The following is an 11,952-nucleotide window of genomic DNA, read 5'->3' on the forward strand; positions in this document are numbered from 1 at the left end:
GCAGGAGTTAAAAGTTCTTCTGTGTCTTGTCTCCTGGGGCGAGACTCCTGAGGAGGTGTCATCCTGACAAGGTGATTCCCAATGTCTTGCACCATCTCCCCAGGCCAGGGTGAAGTCCTCTCCCAGAGCCCACGCCAAGGGATTCTGCTGGCATGTTGCCCAGCAGGAGTAGCTCTGCAGCATCCGAAATGTCAGCGTTTTGTTCTGAGGGGGAAAAAAGTACTCTTATTTTCTCTAATAGAAAAAAAAAATCAGTTTTCCAGCCGACTCAGTTTTAACAATGTCAACTTATAATAGTTTCTTTTATACACTCAGTTGTGTAAATACCATCAGCAATATTGATGCTCTGAAAAATAAGCCATACTTGTGTAACAGACAGGCAGTGTATGTGCTTCTCTTGCTGACAGGCCAGCCTCCACTTACTCTAGACTGAGTCTTTCGCTGCCAGATGAGTGCTGGCTGCTGCATGAAATTTTTGATGGATCAGTGATGATAAATAACTTGTGCTGAGTAGGATGGAGATGATCACATTTATTTTTCCTTGTTTTGGAGCAGCAATCTAAACCCAAGTCTCTGAGAGTAAACTTCTGTGTACTCTCTTTTCTATTAAGATTCTTTCATCCAGACCCAGAGTCTGTAGCAGGAGTTCTAGCTAACACTGACTTGTAAACACATTTCTTGTTTCATACAGATTATGTACTTTCTCATCTGCTCTATAGAAAATATATTGCTCCTTGGAATTAATATGTTAAATGGAAAAATAGGGCTGCATTCCAGAAATATCTAAGTGCTGCTGATAACCGGTGTTTGCTTCTCGTGTGCTGTATTTTGACAGATTCTACCTCAAGGTTAAGGAGAGTTGAGCTCTTTGTGTTGGCCAAGTACAAAGGCTTGAATGCTTTGCTCCACAGGCTTGTTACTGGATGGTCAAATGGTAAAGAAGATGCTCATTAATGATGAGGATAAGCTAAGTGTAAATGAAAACAGGGCATTTTGCTTGTGCATGAGGAAGGTTAGGGTGATTTGCTGTGCATTTTTAAGAGGTTTAGGTTTAAAATTAGAATAATAATTTTAAAAAGTACAGTTTTCAAAAACATGGATGAGAAAAGGTGATCTTTCAGCTACTTCATGAAGTGCTCTGATGTGAACCTGGGGAAAAGTTGCCTCTCCCCATTGACTGTAAAGGAAATGTGGGATGACTAGCATGTAAGTAAGGTAGTCTGAGGTACAGTGCATGCTTCTCCTTGCTGGCAATGCTAGTTGCTTTTTCAGACTGAAAAGTTCCTTCAGCCTATCTGTTTCAGTTGCCAACTAACACAGTTTTGAAAATGAAATTTAGCTGGCCAAATTACTTTCATGTCTAAATTATTTGTTCTCTTTACTTTGACCTAACCTGCTTTGTTCTAAGGGATCTCTTCAAGGCTGGAGGACTAGCTGAATGAAAATAAGTCAATTTGTTAGGAGAATGAAATCTCACCAAGAAGAATGTTGTGTTTGTAAACCTTGCTGGTGAGCCTGGCCTCTGCCCAGCATGCAAACTGACTGTGTGCTGAGAGGGCCAGCATGCACTGCTCCCCTATTGCAGCACTGCACAGGGGCATCCACAGCTGTGACTGCACGGGTCTGGGCGTTACCTTGCTGCTAAGGAGCCAACCTGTAAATAAACTCACACCCTTGGGATAACTTACTCATATCTTCAAATCTTGAATCATAATTTGATTCTTCCTCTGATCCTCTGGTAACAGTGTCAGGCTGACTTGCCCACTGCCAGTAAAGCACTTCTCTCAGGACTTCACACAAATGTTCACACCTGTGGAACATTCACAATGAAACACAGAAGTAAGAAACCATCTGGTAAAAGAAAGAGTTGATTTGGATGCCTTTCTGTTCCATGGCTTCAGGTTTGGAAAGTTCCTTGCCTGCTGCTCCCAGATGGACGGAGTGCAGAAGTGCTGTGAGAAGGAATGATTATTTGAGAGAATGGTGTGATTTCTGAAATTCAGATGAGGAGCTTGAACTTCTCAGTGATATTCTGATTTATGCTATCCTAGATCTATGAAAGTAGTTCATCTATCTAAGGGCACTTAAGTGGGAAGTGTGGGCTAAAGCCCTTACAGGGAGAAGGGAGCTGAATCTCTCTATCACCTGCTGAATAGATGGCAGCTCAGGTGAAGACTGTCATCACATCATCTCTCGTCTCCGAAAGCTCACCACATCTTTTATTGTGCACTGACACTTGAAGGAAGAGTAAAAATGTTATTTTTGTTTTCAGACAGTTTTAAGTTTCTGCATGGGTAAGGATCCAAAGCTCCTTATTCAGAAGCAGGAAGAAAACATGATTTGGATCAAGCTGTGGTTTTAGAACTTTTTTCTCATCCAAATTTCACTAAAAGCCTCAAAAGTTTGTGGGGAAAAGCTTTTTCTATATGGGAAAATTAGTAATGTTTGCTGCATTGTTTTATGCATCAGAAGAGCATCCTGTCACACTGCTATCTCTGGGATGCACCACATAACAAATGTACATAAAAGATGTTCTGAGCCTGGATTAAAGACACATATTAAACTGTCCCTTGTATTAGGGAAATTATTTGGGTGAAGGAATGCTGCAGAAATTGGGTACTAACTGCGATTTGCCTGGGAGGCTTGTTCCTCATCTGCAGAATGAACGTGTTCTTACATTTGATAGCAAGCAAGTCTCAGAAAGCAAAGCTTAAACTAATCAAACCAATCTGTTGATAAATGGAAAACTCTGTAGTACTGAGGGTGAGCAGAAATACAAAGACTTTTGAGAATGTTCAGTGGGATATCAATATATCAATGGGATGTATGGGATAACAATGCCATTACCCAGTTTTCTTCAAATCGTGAGCAAGAGCTATTTGATTGTTTTTGTAATCAGTTCCAAAGACTATCACAAATTATTACAGAACTGATCAGCTCATCAATATATCTATCAGGACAGCATCTCCAGTTCATATTCAATTAGAAATTTCATCAATCGGCCCATTTTTCTGTTGCTTTATGAAATACTGATAAGAAATCTGTTTTAAGTCTTCCCTCCTACCCAAAGCCTTGTTTGCTCCACTTATTCAGGAAATGATCTCTAGAGCTTGAACACTATTTACATTATCAAGATTTACTTATCTTTTCTTTTTTTCCATTGAAACACTAAGCAGCTCTTACATCAATGTAGGTGTGTTTGAGAATTATGAGAGCCTTCAATTCTCATACCAGACTACACCCACACAAGTCAATTCCAGTTCCAAATGACTAAAGGTCATGTGAATGGCAAAAAGTAACAGGTATGAACCTAATTTTGCTATTAAGAGTAACTGAATTTGCAGTTATGGTTTATTAGTAAAAGGATTAATGACATGAGCAGTAAATCCTTTCTCTACCTTACATTTGTTGATGTTTGTTTCTGCTATTGCTATTATTTTTAAGATGATTCTTATGGAAAAAAATAAAAATATGATTTGTGAGAACAAGGAGTTGGGGAAGAGTAATGCCTATTTACTTTTAGACACACCAGTGAGGGTCAGAAATAACGGTGTGCTAGCTACCTGCCAGGGGACAGATAGGTAGCATTTGCTGTAGAATTATTTCCAGATGGCAGATGTTCAAGCAGTGTAAATTGTGAGGTTGTCTGAAGCTGATGTCCTCCTGTTTGTGCATGATGTCTTTCCCAAGATGACATACTTAATATTTCTCTGGTTTAACTGAATTCTTACATTAATTCAGTGGTTCCAGTTCTTAATGCTGTTCTCTGTCTTCTTGCAAACAGAAATTCCCCAGGATAGCAATCTCTTTTATGCGTCCTTCTCCCAAACCATACCTGTTTTTAGTACGTTTAATCTGTGCTGACCACCTGAGTGATTCGTTAATCTAGTAACTGAGATAAAATTAATGAAGACTCTGTAAATACTATATGCTGTAAGGATGGTCTCAGAAAGGATTTGCCATCCTTGCAGATTTTCACAGAAGACAGATACAGTCTCTGCAGGGGATATGGGATTTCCCTGTTTTCTGTGAGGGTGTAGGCCATTAGCTTCCACTGCTCTCCTCAAAATTGCCTGTGTGCAAGATGTTATACTCGTCAGGAAACCTAGTTATAATTACTGAGTGCAACATGAAAATATCTTCCAGGAATTCAGGAGTGAAGCCAGGTGGGTCTGTGTGGTGGTTTTGGGTGATTGCTTTATTTTTATTTAGGAAGGTACTATGTGTTAAGGGACCTGGCAAGTCTCACAAATTACGTTAAGAATAGGGGAATGAACTTAAAGAACAGGAAGAGCGTTCCATGTATGGACATCCCTGATTTACAGTAAAACCCTCTCTCCTGTTTGGAATAGATTTTTGAAAACAGAACCTTAGATGTGGATAATGAAAAACTTATAAAGTCCAGTACATTAACAGCCTCTTTTTTTTTTTTTTTTTATGGTCTCTCTGTTTCTTCTAATTTTAGTTGTGCACCAAAGGTAAGAGACACTGGTATTCACAATGGTGTGATTGATACTGTTTCTGTCTTTCCAGTAAAGCCGTGTGTGATGCTCCTAGAGAACGGTGGTCAATTTTCCTTTACATTGCAGCCAGCAGACCACAGTTTTCTTTTCCAGAATAAGGTAGGACTTGCTGCGAAGAGGACCATATGTAATTATTTGGACAAAATGAAGTTATTCTGAAGCTCATCCTTACTATTTGCTACAGTTCTAAAACTCAAAGGCCAGGTTTTTCTTCTATTTTAAGACTTGCAGTAGAGTAAGCTAATTTAAGGTGTTTGCGAGCAGGCTAGTGTTATTCTACCGGAAGGACTGAGCTTGTTTGACAAAGCTCGGTTGCTTGACTGAGCTGTCAGCCCATACTTTTAAATTTATGCTGTTGGGAGATGGAATATATTTAATTCAGCATTGGTAAGATTTTTGTGGAAATCTATTTCAATTCTATTAGATAAAAAGGTTATCACAGCACTCTGCTCATTACAGTGAGGCTAACCATTCAGAATGGCAATGTCGGAAAGAAATGCAAGGGACATCAGAGTAAATGCAAGAACGGCAGAGAGAAACTGGAGAACAAGGAAGGGCAGGGAATAAGAAAGCCTCCTCCTATCCAAAATTGGGCTGAAGCGTATTTTATAGTGCATGTTACAGTGACAGTTCAACAAAATAGTGCATGTTACAGTGACAGTTCAACAAAAGAGCACATCAAAAAGTAGGCAACTGAAAATGTAAGGTTGCATAAAACCATGTATCTCACAATGAGATCTAAAGCTAGTGTTATATCTAAACTTGTGCTTAGTTTATTGCAATCTATGGTATATCTCTGTGCGTTGACTGAATTTTGGTGTCTTCTTTCCCAGTAGATGAAAGAGTTTAGACTCTGTCTGCAACTTTTGAAATGTGTACTTTCTGTGCATAACTGTGTCTTGTTATTCCTAAACAACATCATATATGGAACAATGAGATACAAAGCTCAGTCCTACTTTCCAACGCTGTTCTCAGCTTCCTACCATGTTTATCTCCACTTCTTTGGTGGTCTTGTCTGTTCTGGTGGCATGGAAAATCATAGTTCCCCAATGGCTGCCAAATAATCCACTGCTCTGCTCTCAATTGGTGTGGTGCTACCAGTAATTGCACATCTCTTCTTAGACCCAGTACTCCATCCGAGTTAAGTTGTTGTTTTTGAAAGAAATAAAGTTTACTGAATTTTGACTGGTAGGAACATACAAAGCTGCCTTCTGTTAGATGATCAGTAGCATTAAAAAAAAAAAATCATAATATGATTGTTTTTGTTGGCATATGGCTGTATAAGATTTTCTTAGGAGGGAAAAACAATCCTTTCTAGTCCAAAAATTAGTGGGTTGTGTTCCACAGCTTTCAGTATGTAGTAGATCAAGATGAAGATTTATTATGATCCCTTCTGATCTGTGGGTGTCTTTCAGTACTTCGCCCTTTGCAGATCTCGGTTAGGTACCTAATACCCTCATAATACAGGTGAATCAGAATTTGGATTGCAAAAGGAGCAGCAATCATGCCATAGTTCAATATGCCCTAACAAAAAAATCAGTGTCAGACAACCTAACAGCAGTTACAGCAGTTGCAGCTGGAGATCTAGTTGACCACCACCCTAGGAATTTTCTTTCAATACTTACTAAGTTTCAGTTTCAAGATGTTAGCTTCTCTGTCAAAATTATCTTGTGTTTTCCACTGCAATTTGGAAAATCCAAAATTGAGAAGGTGGCTATCTTGGGAGACTCTTCAAATATCTCAGTAAATGCACTAACACAGAAAAATTGTTCACTTAATGATCTACAAGGGTTTTAACTTCTTCAGACAGTCTATAAGTAGTAGAAAGAAACAGCAAAATAATTAGGATAAAAGGCTTTCTTTCTAGGGGAAAGCAGTGTTCAGATACAGCGCTTGGTGGTGGTTTTGCTTTGTGTGTTAGGTAGAGCTTTGTCTGCCAGAACCTGTTACCCATGCACAACTAGAGAGAAACTTGATGTGCAGAGCTGGGATCCACCAGGGAGACTGGGGGCAGTTGTTCAAACATGGGTGAAGGGAAAGCAATAAATTTGTCTCAGCATCTGCAGTGCACTGACTTATGGCAGAGTAGCACTAAGTCTCAGATTGTTAGGTTTAATTAAATTTTCATATTTTCTTGTCTGTCTGAATAGGATTTATTCATAACTAAGCACCATTTGCTCAGAACCAGTGAAGAAAGCTGCACAAAGGAACGTGGTCTGCTGAACTATTCTTAGACCTAGCTTAGATGGAGCTTTGGCTGTTGCTTTTGTTGAGAAAATCTATCAAACCACCAAATACCCTAGATGATACTGTATTTCATCCTCTCAGTTAACATAATGAATAGAGAAACCTTCCAGTGATGTCAGAAGAGTGTCTCTTGGATTACATTCATATCACTTAATATCTAGCCCACAAATTAGGCAGAAATATTTTCAAAATAAATACATATATATTAAAAAAAAAAAAAAAAATAGAAGAAGCTAGTGTTTATAAAGGCTATGAAAGGTAAAATTGAATGTCTTCATTGGTGTCACAAAATTTTGGTGGGCCGTTTTGTACCTGCTGTATTTTTATCTTCATATGAAATTTGAATATGCAGAACTTACTGTTTAGGTTTGCAAAAAATCTCCATTCAAAAACAATGGTGTTCATCTGAGAAATTTTATCCCCATTATCCATGCACTGTCATCCATTTCTGAGAAGTTCATTACAGGTCATAATGTGTCCTATGATGTTCTGTAGTAATGCTGTTACGTGCTGTCAGGAGACTTTTGTCATCTTCATAGATGAACAACTGCAGGGGCTGATCTTCAAAGTTTTAATTTAAATCATCTCAGCTGTCAATTTCCCCATCTAATGGAGCTTTTTGGATAGGCAGTGCACCATAACAGAGGAAAAACAGTCTTTAAAATTTCTGTTTCTTACTACCACTGATACCTTGCTGGAAACCAGTAAATTTTGTGGGTTAAGGGAGTCATGACTGAAACGTCCCAACAAGAGCCAATACCTTAACAGCATAAGCTATTTATCCATAGATTTGGTGAGTCCTTAAGACATGGATCTCTTTTAGACCTATTTGCATCTGAGTGTCCAAAAGACCTTGGTTCATTAACACTTTTCCTGAAAGGCAGAGAACGATAGCAAAAGAAGCTACCCCTGGAGCTGGCTTTATCTCAAAGGGCCTCTGTAAAGGGTGTGAGGTACCTGACTATGCCTGCTGAAGCTTAAAACCTGATGGCTTTATCATATGCTGCGAGGGCCTACTGTGGAACAACAGCAACAACAACAATAAAACCATTGCAGTAGGTCAGAAAAGGGAAGAAATGTTGTGAAAGTCACTGATTGATTAAGCAGTTTGTTATCAATAATTGATTTTAATGGTGAGGGACAGTAAAGTAAATATGTGTGGGATAAATAAAATGTGAGTCAAAACCAAACCCATATCTTTTGCTGAGTTACAGTTATAAACCAGGGAAATACTGTGTTGTGTTTCTGGTGTTTTAATTTATGGGTGCAGATAGAAATAGATTGCTTCTCTTTCCATTTAGAAAATGGATATTGGACTCTTAATGCACTTACTAAGTTGAAGTTAAATGAGATGAGACGGCTAAGCCAGCAATAGTATAAGCAAATAGACCTCTATTACGTCAATCAAGTCGTGGCTATTTCTTGTAGAGCTGTTTTTGGCTACTGTATTGTGCTCAGTATATTGCATTATGGGACGTTTTGACCATGCTGAAGATTAGCCCTTTAGAGTGTGTGGTGAAAATACACACGCAAGATATAAAAGCAAATGTGGGTTGGTTGTGTCACAGACAGATTTAACACTGCAGGACTTCACAGAATTCTAAATGGGTTCACACACAACACAGCCAGAGCTTGCTGTCTTATATTGAGCTCTTATAATCAAAGTGCAACTTCTACCATCAAAAAGCACTTCAAATAGTATTGCTTACATCAGGCCCAAAGTGAAAAGTACTTCAACAAAAATAGTTCTGTGCAAGCACAAACACAATTCAGGTTTTTGTCAGAATGGAAACATCTACATTCAGAAATCACACCACTGAATGATTAGTACTATACCAGCAAAAGCTTCTACTGTTAACCTAGTCTCAACCAATTCTGCAGTGAGGTTATAACCATAGGGGAATGAACCTGTGGGTACTTTCCAGCAGTTTGCTGGGTTGAGAAATGAGTGGAGCAGAGGTTTTCCCACCCAGCCTCATTTAAAGCATGTGGGATATCAGTACCCATATGGGAAGTTTCATGATTAATCATTGTGGAGATTTGTCTCTGAGGAAGATGTTTCATTTAGTCCAGGATTGAAAAACAAAGGATATGTTGCTGCCACACTAATCAAAAACACAGACAATCTGCTGTTCATATGTGCCAATTGTTGCAGCCCTGTAATGTAAATGCACTGAAAGATGAGAAAAATAATTATAGGCAACCATTCTGCAGAAAGCTTATAGGAAAATGGGCTCTTTGGGGGGATGCTTTCATGTGCATAAAAAGCCTTTGGCGTTCTTAACTCTGGTTGCCAATATATTTGTTCTTGCTGTTGGTATGTCAGGCCATGGTACCTGAATTCCAAAAGGCGAATTTGCAGTCAAGAAGTGAGGAAGGTCAATGGAAAATCCAAAAATTAGATGTTTTTGCATGTTGTGGTGTTAAGACTATGCATAAATATATGTGACTTGACTTGAATCCCAGATAACCATATTTATTTATAAAGGTAAACACAGTAGATGTAGCTGTTCTCATACTGCCAGTTAGTTCCTCAAGTTTCTAGGCAAGAGTAAAGTGTGAGCAGTGTCATTGCAGAATGTCAGTAGATAAATGGCCCCTTTTGTAGGTTATGTAGTGTGTCAGCTGTGGGTAGATTAAACTTTTGAAAGGATCGACAGCATCAGTGATCTGATTGGTTTTGTTCAATGAAGTCTCAAAATGTGTTTTGAAATATTGTCTGTTAACACTGAGGCTGTTGCTGGTCAGAGATTCAGATTGTTGCAGCACGAGAAGATAATTTTATGGCCAATATTACGAGAGAATTGTATTCTTTCCTCTACAGTTTCAATAGTTCCTTCTCCCTTCTTGTTCCAAACAAACAGTGTGGGCTGTTGCCCTGGAGTGCTGATGAGTTGCCACTACTTCATTCTGCAAATCTGTACTTCATCCAAAACTTGAATAGCATATGTGAAAGAAGAAGAAAATATAAATAAATATAAAAGACACAGAAAAATACAGCAGGGAACGATCAAAGTTCTGAGTGAGAAGCAACAGAACTGCCTGGAATTCTTCAGTTCAGAGAATAAATGAATAAGGTAGGATCTGACAAAAGTCTACAAATCGTAAGTGGTATCTGTGGTTGGTTACTGGTCACCAGCTCTTACAGTATAGGGGCTAGGGTCCATCAAGTTAGCAGCAGTCATGTTCAAAACAAACAAATGTGGACTTCTATGAGTAGTAAATGCTTTGAACGAAAAAAAGTTTCCAGGGCTTTAAGAGGAGAAAGGCAAGATAGGGCAAGTACCTGGAAAAGACAGCTCTGTTGAAGGTTCTCCAGTGACCACACCAGGATCAGGAAATATTTGAGCTTAAAATAATTAAAGGCTGGAAAAGTACTCAAAGTGTGATATATATTTGTCCCTGTTCTTAACTTACACATAAGGTCTGCCTATGGCCATTGTTGAAGACAGGATGCTGGACCAGATGGCTATTCTGTAGTCCTTACATACCTTTTTGTTATCGTTAAGCTTTTGCCAATATGTTTTAACTCTCAGCGTCTGAGACCTTGATGTATTTTCTTATTTGGTTGGCCTTCCAAAATGCAAATTTAGTGCTGATATTTCTAGACTTCTTCCAGATCATCTTACTAGTCATATATGCACAATTAATTCAATGATCGGAACAGGATTTTGAAACAAAAATTCAGATAATGTTCTCATTCCCTCTACCTTGAGGTAGTATTTTGAAAATGACTCCATCACTTTTGCTTCTACCTGATTTTTCTGTGGCAGTACATTACCAAATACTCTGGAAAGAATCATGGACTTTCTGTAGTGATAATTACTCACGCGCTGGTCTGCTACTCGTGTCTATACATCTCTCAGACTTCCTCTGTAGGTGCATAGGTCTCAGTTTCCAAGGTCAGTTTGACTTAGTTGTTTTTGTCACAAATGCTAACCACCGGTTTTAGTTGTTAGTTCTGGATTTCTTTAGCTTACTGCCATTGGGGAATCTTACAAGAAAAATTTTGATCTGTGATGTGTAAGCAACAAGAACAGTACAAGTCTGACATGCCTGTTGTTTCTGGAGTGCAAGTACATAAAATACTTCCTTATTATAACGCTTACTAGTAGGTGTTACTATTAAGTCATCAGCCAATTTCTGATTCTGTGAAAGAAGCATGTTTGGGGCAGAAATTTTCTTAGACTGGGTTTGTTATAAAGTAAATTGTTTGCTGGATAAAAAGCTTTTAAGCAGATAGACAGCTGAAAGGACTGAAATTCAAAAGTTGCAGTTTGCATGGAAATTGTCTTTTTTGTGATGTTCTCTATAGGTTTTTTGTTTTGGCCTTCAGTTCCAGTTGTCTCCTTTGCAATGTAGCAGCCATTTTGTTTAGTTTTTGCCATTAGTAAACAATCAGAAAAACAGTGTTGCCAAGTACAAATGCATCTGTTTTTAAGGTTCAGCTGTTTTTTTCTTATATGAATAATTTTGTAGAGCGGCTGCTGCATGACAACTTTCAAATATGGCCAGCTCTGCCAATTCTCATGAAAGGAGTGTTTTGGCCAGACATTATTGTTGCTGCCATTACAAGTTTCACCATTGCCTTCTGGGCTAGAACAGCGTTTTCTGCCTTCTTATTTCAGGAGCTAACTGGCACAAAAGAGAAACCTAGCATTTATCTAGGTGCACAGCAGATAGAAGCAGGTGCATAAGCAAGACTGCAGAGACACAGCAGGAGAGAGTCACTATCTGTAGGATTTCCAGTACTGTCTAAAAAGCCTTCTAAGGAGAGCTGAGAAATGGCTGTGGACTAGATTGCATCAAATGACAGAAGCGATTTGGAGAGTTGTACGATACTGAGAAGCAGAAGCTAACTTCATGGGAAAACCAGAGCCCAGGAGAGAAGCTAGAGGAAAGCAGAAGTGAATATAGAGGTGTACAGACCTGATCAAGCAGGTATCTCTGGAAGGTTGTAGGCTGAACACTTGGAAGGTGAAAATTAGTAAAACTGTTAGGTATTCTAGTTCCCTTTAATTCACGGTGATGCCAAACATGCTTAATTGAATCAACTCATGTCCTAAGCCATTCTAGAAAATAGGTTTCTGGAAGGGCTGCTGAAGTTGATTAACTTTGTTCTCCCACCTTGTTTTCTTTTCATGCATGTTCTGGTTTCACTCGTGGTTGGAAATGAGAATTG

Source organism: Centrocercus urophasianus, unplaced genomic scaffold (genome assembly GCF_019232065.1).
Source record: "Centrocercus urophasianus isolate 14NV4802_14NV808 unplaced genomic scaffold, USGS_Curo_1.0 seq_14, whole genome shotgun sequence".
In the NCBI taxonomy this organism is placed as follows: Eukaryota; Metazoa; Chordata; class Aves; order Galliformes; family Phasianidae; genus Centrocercus; species Centrocercus urophasianus.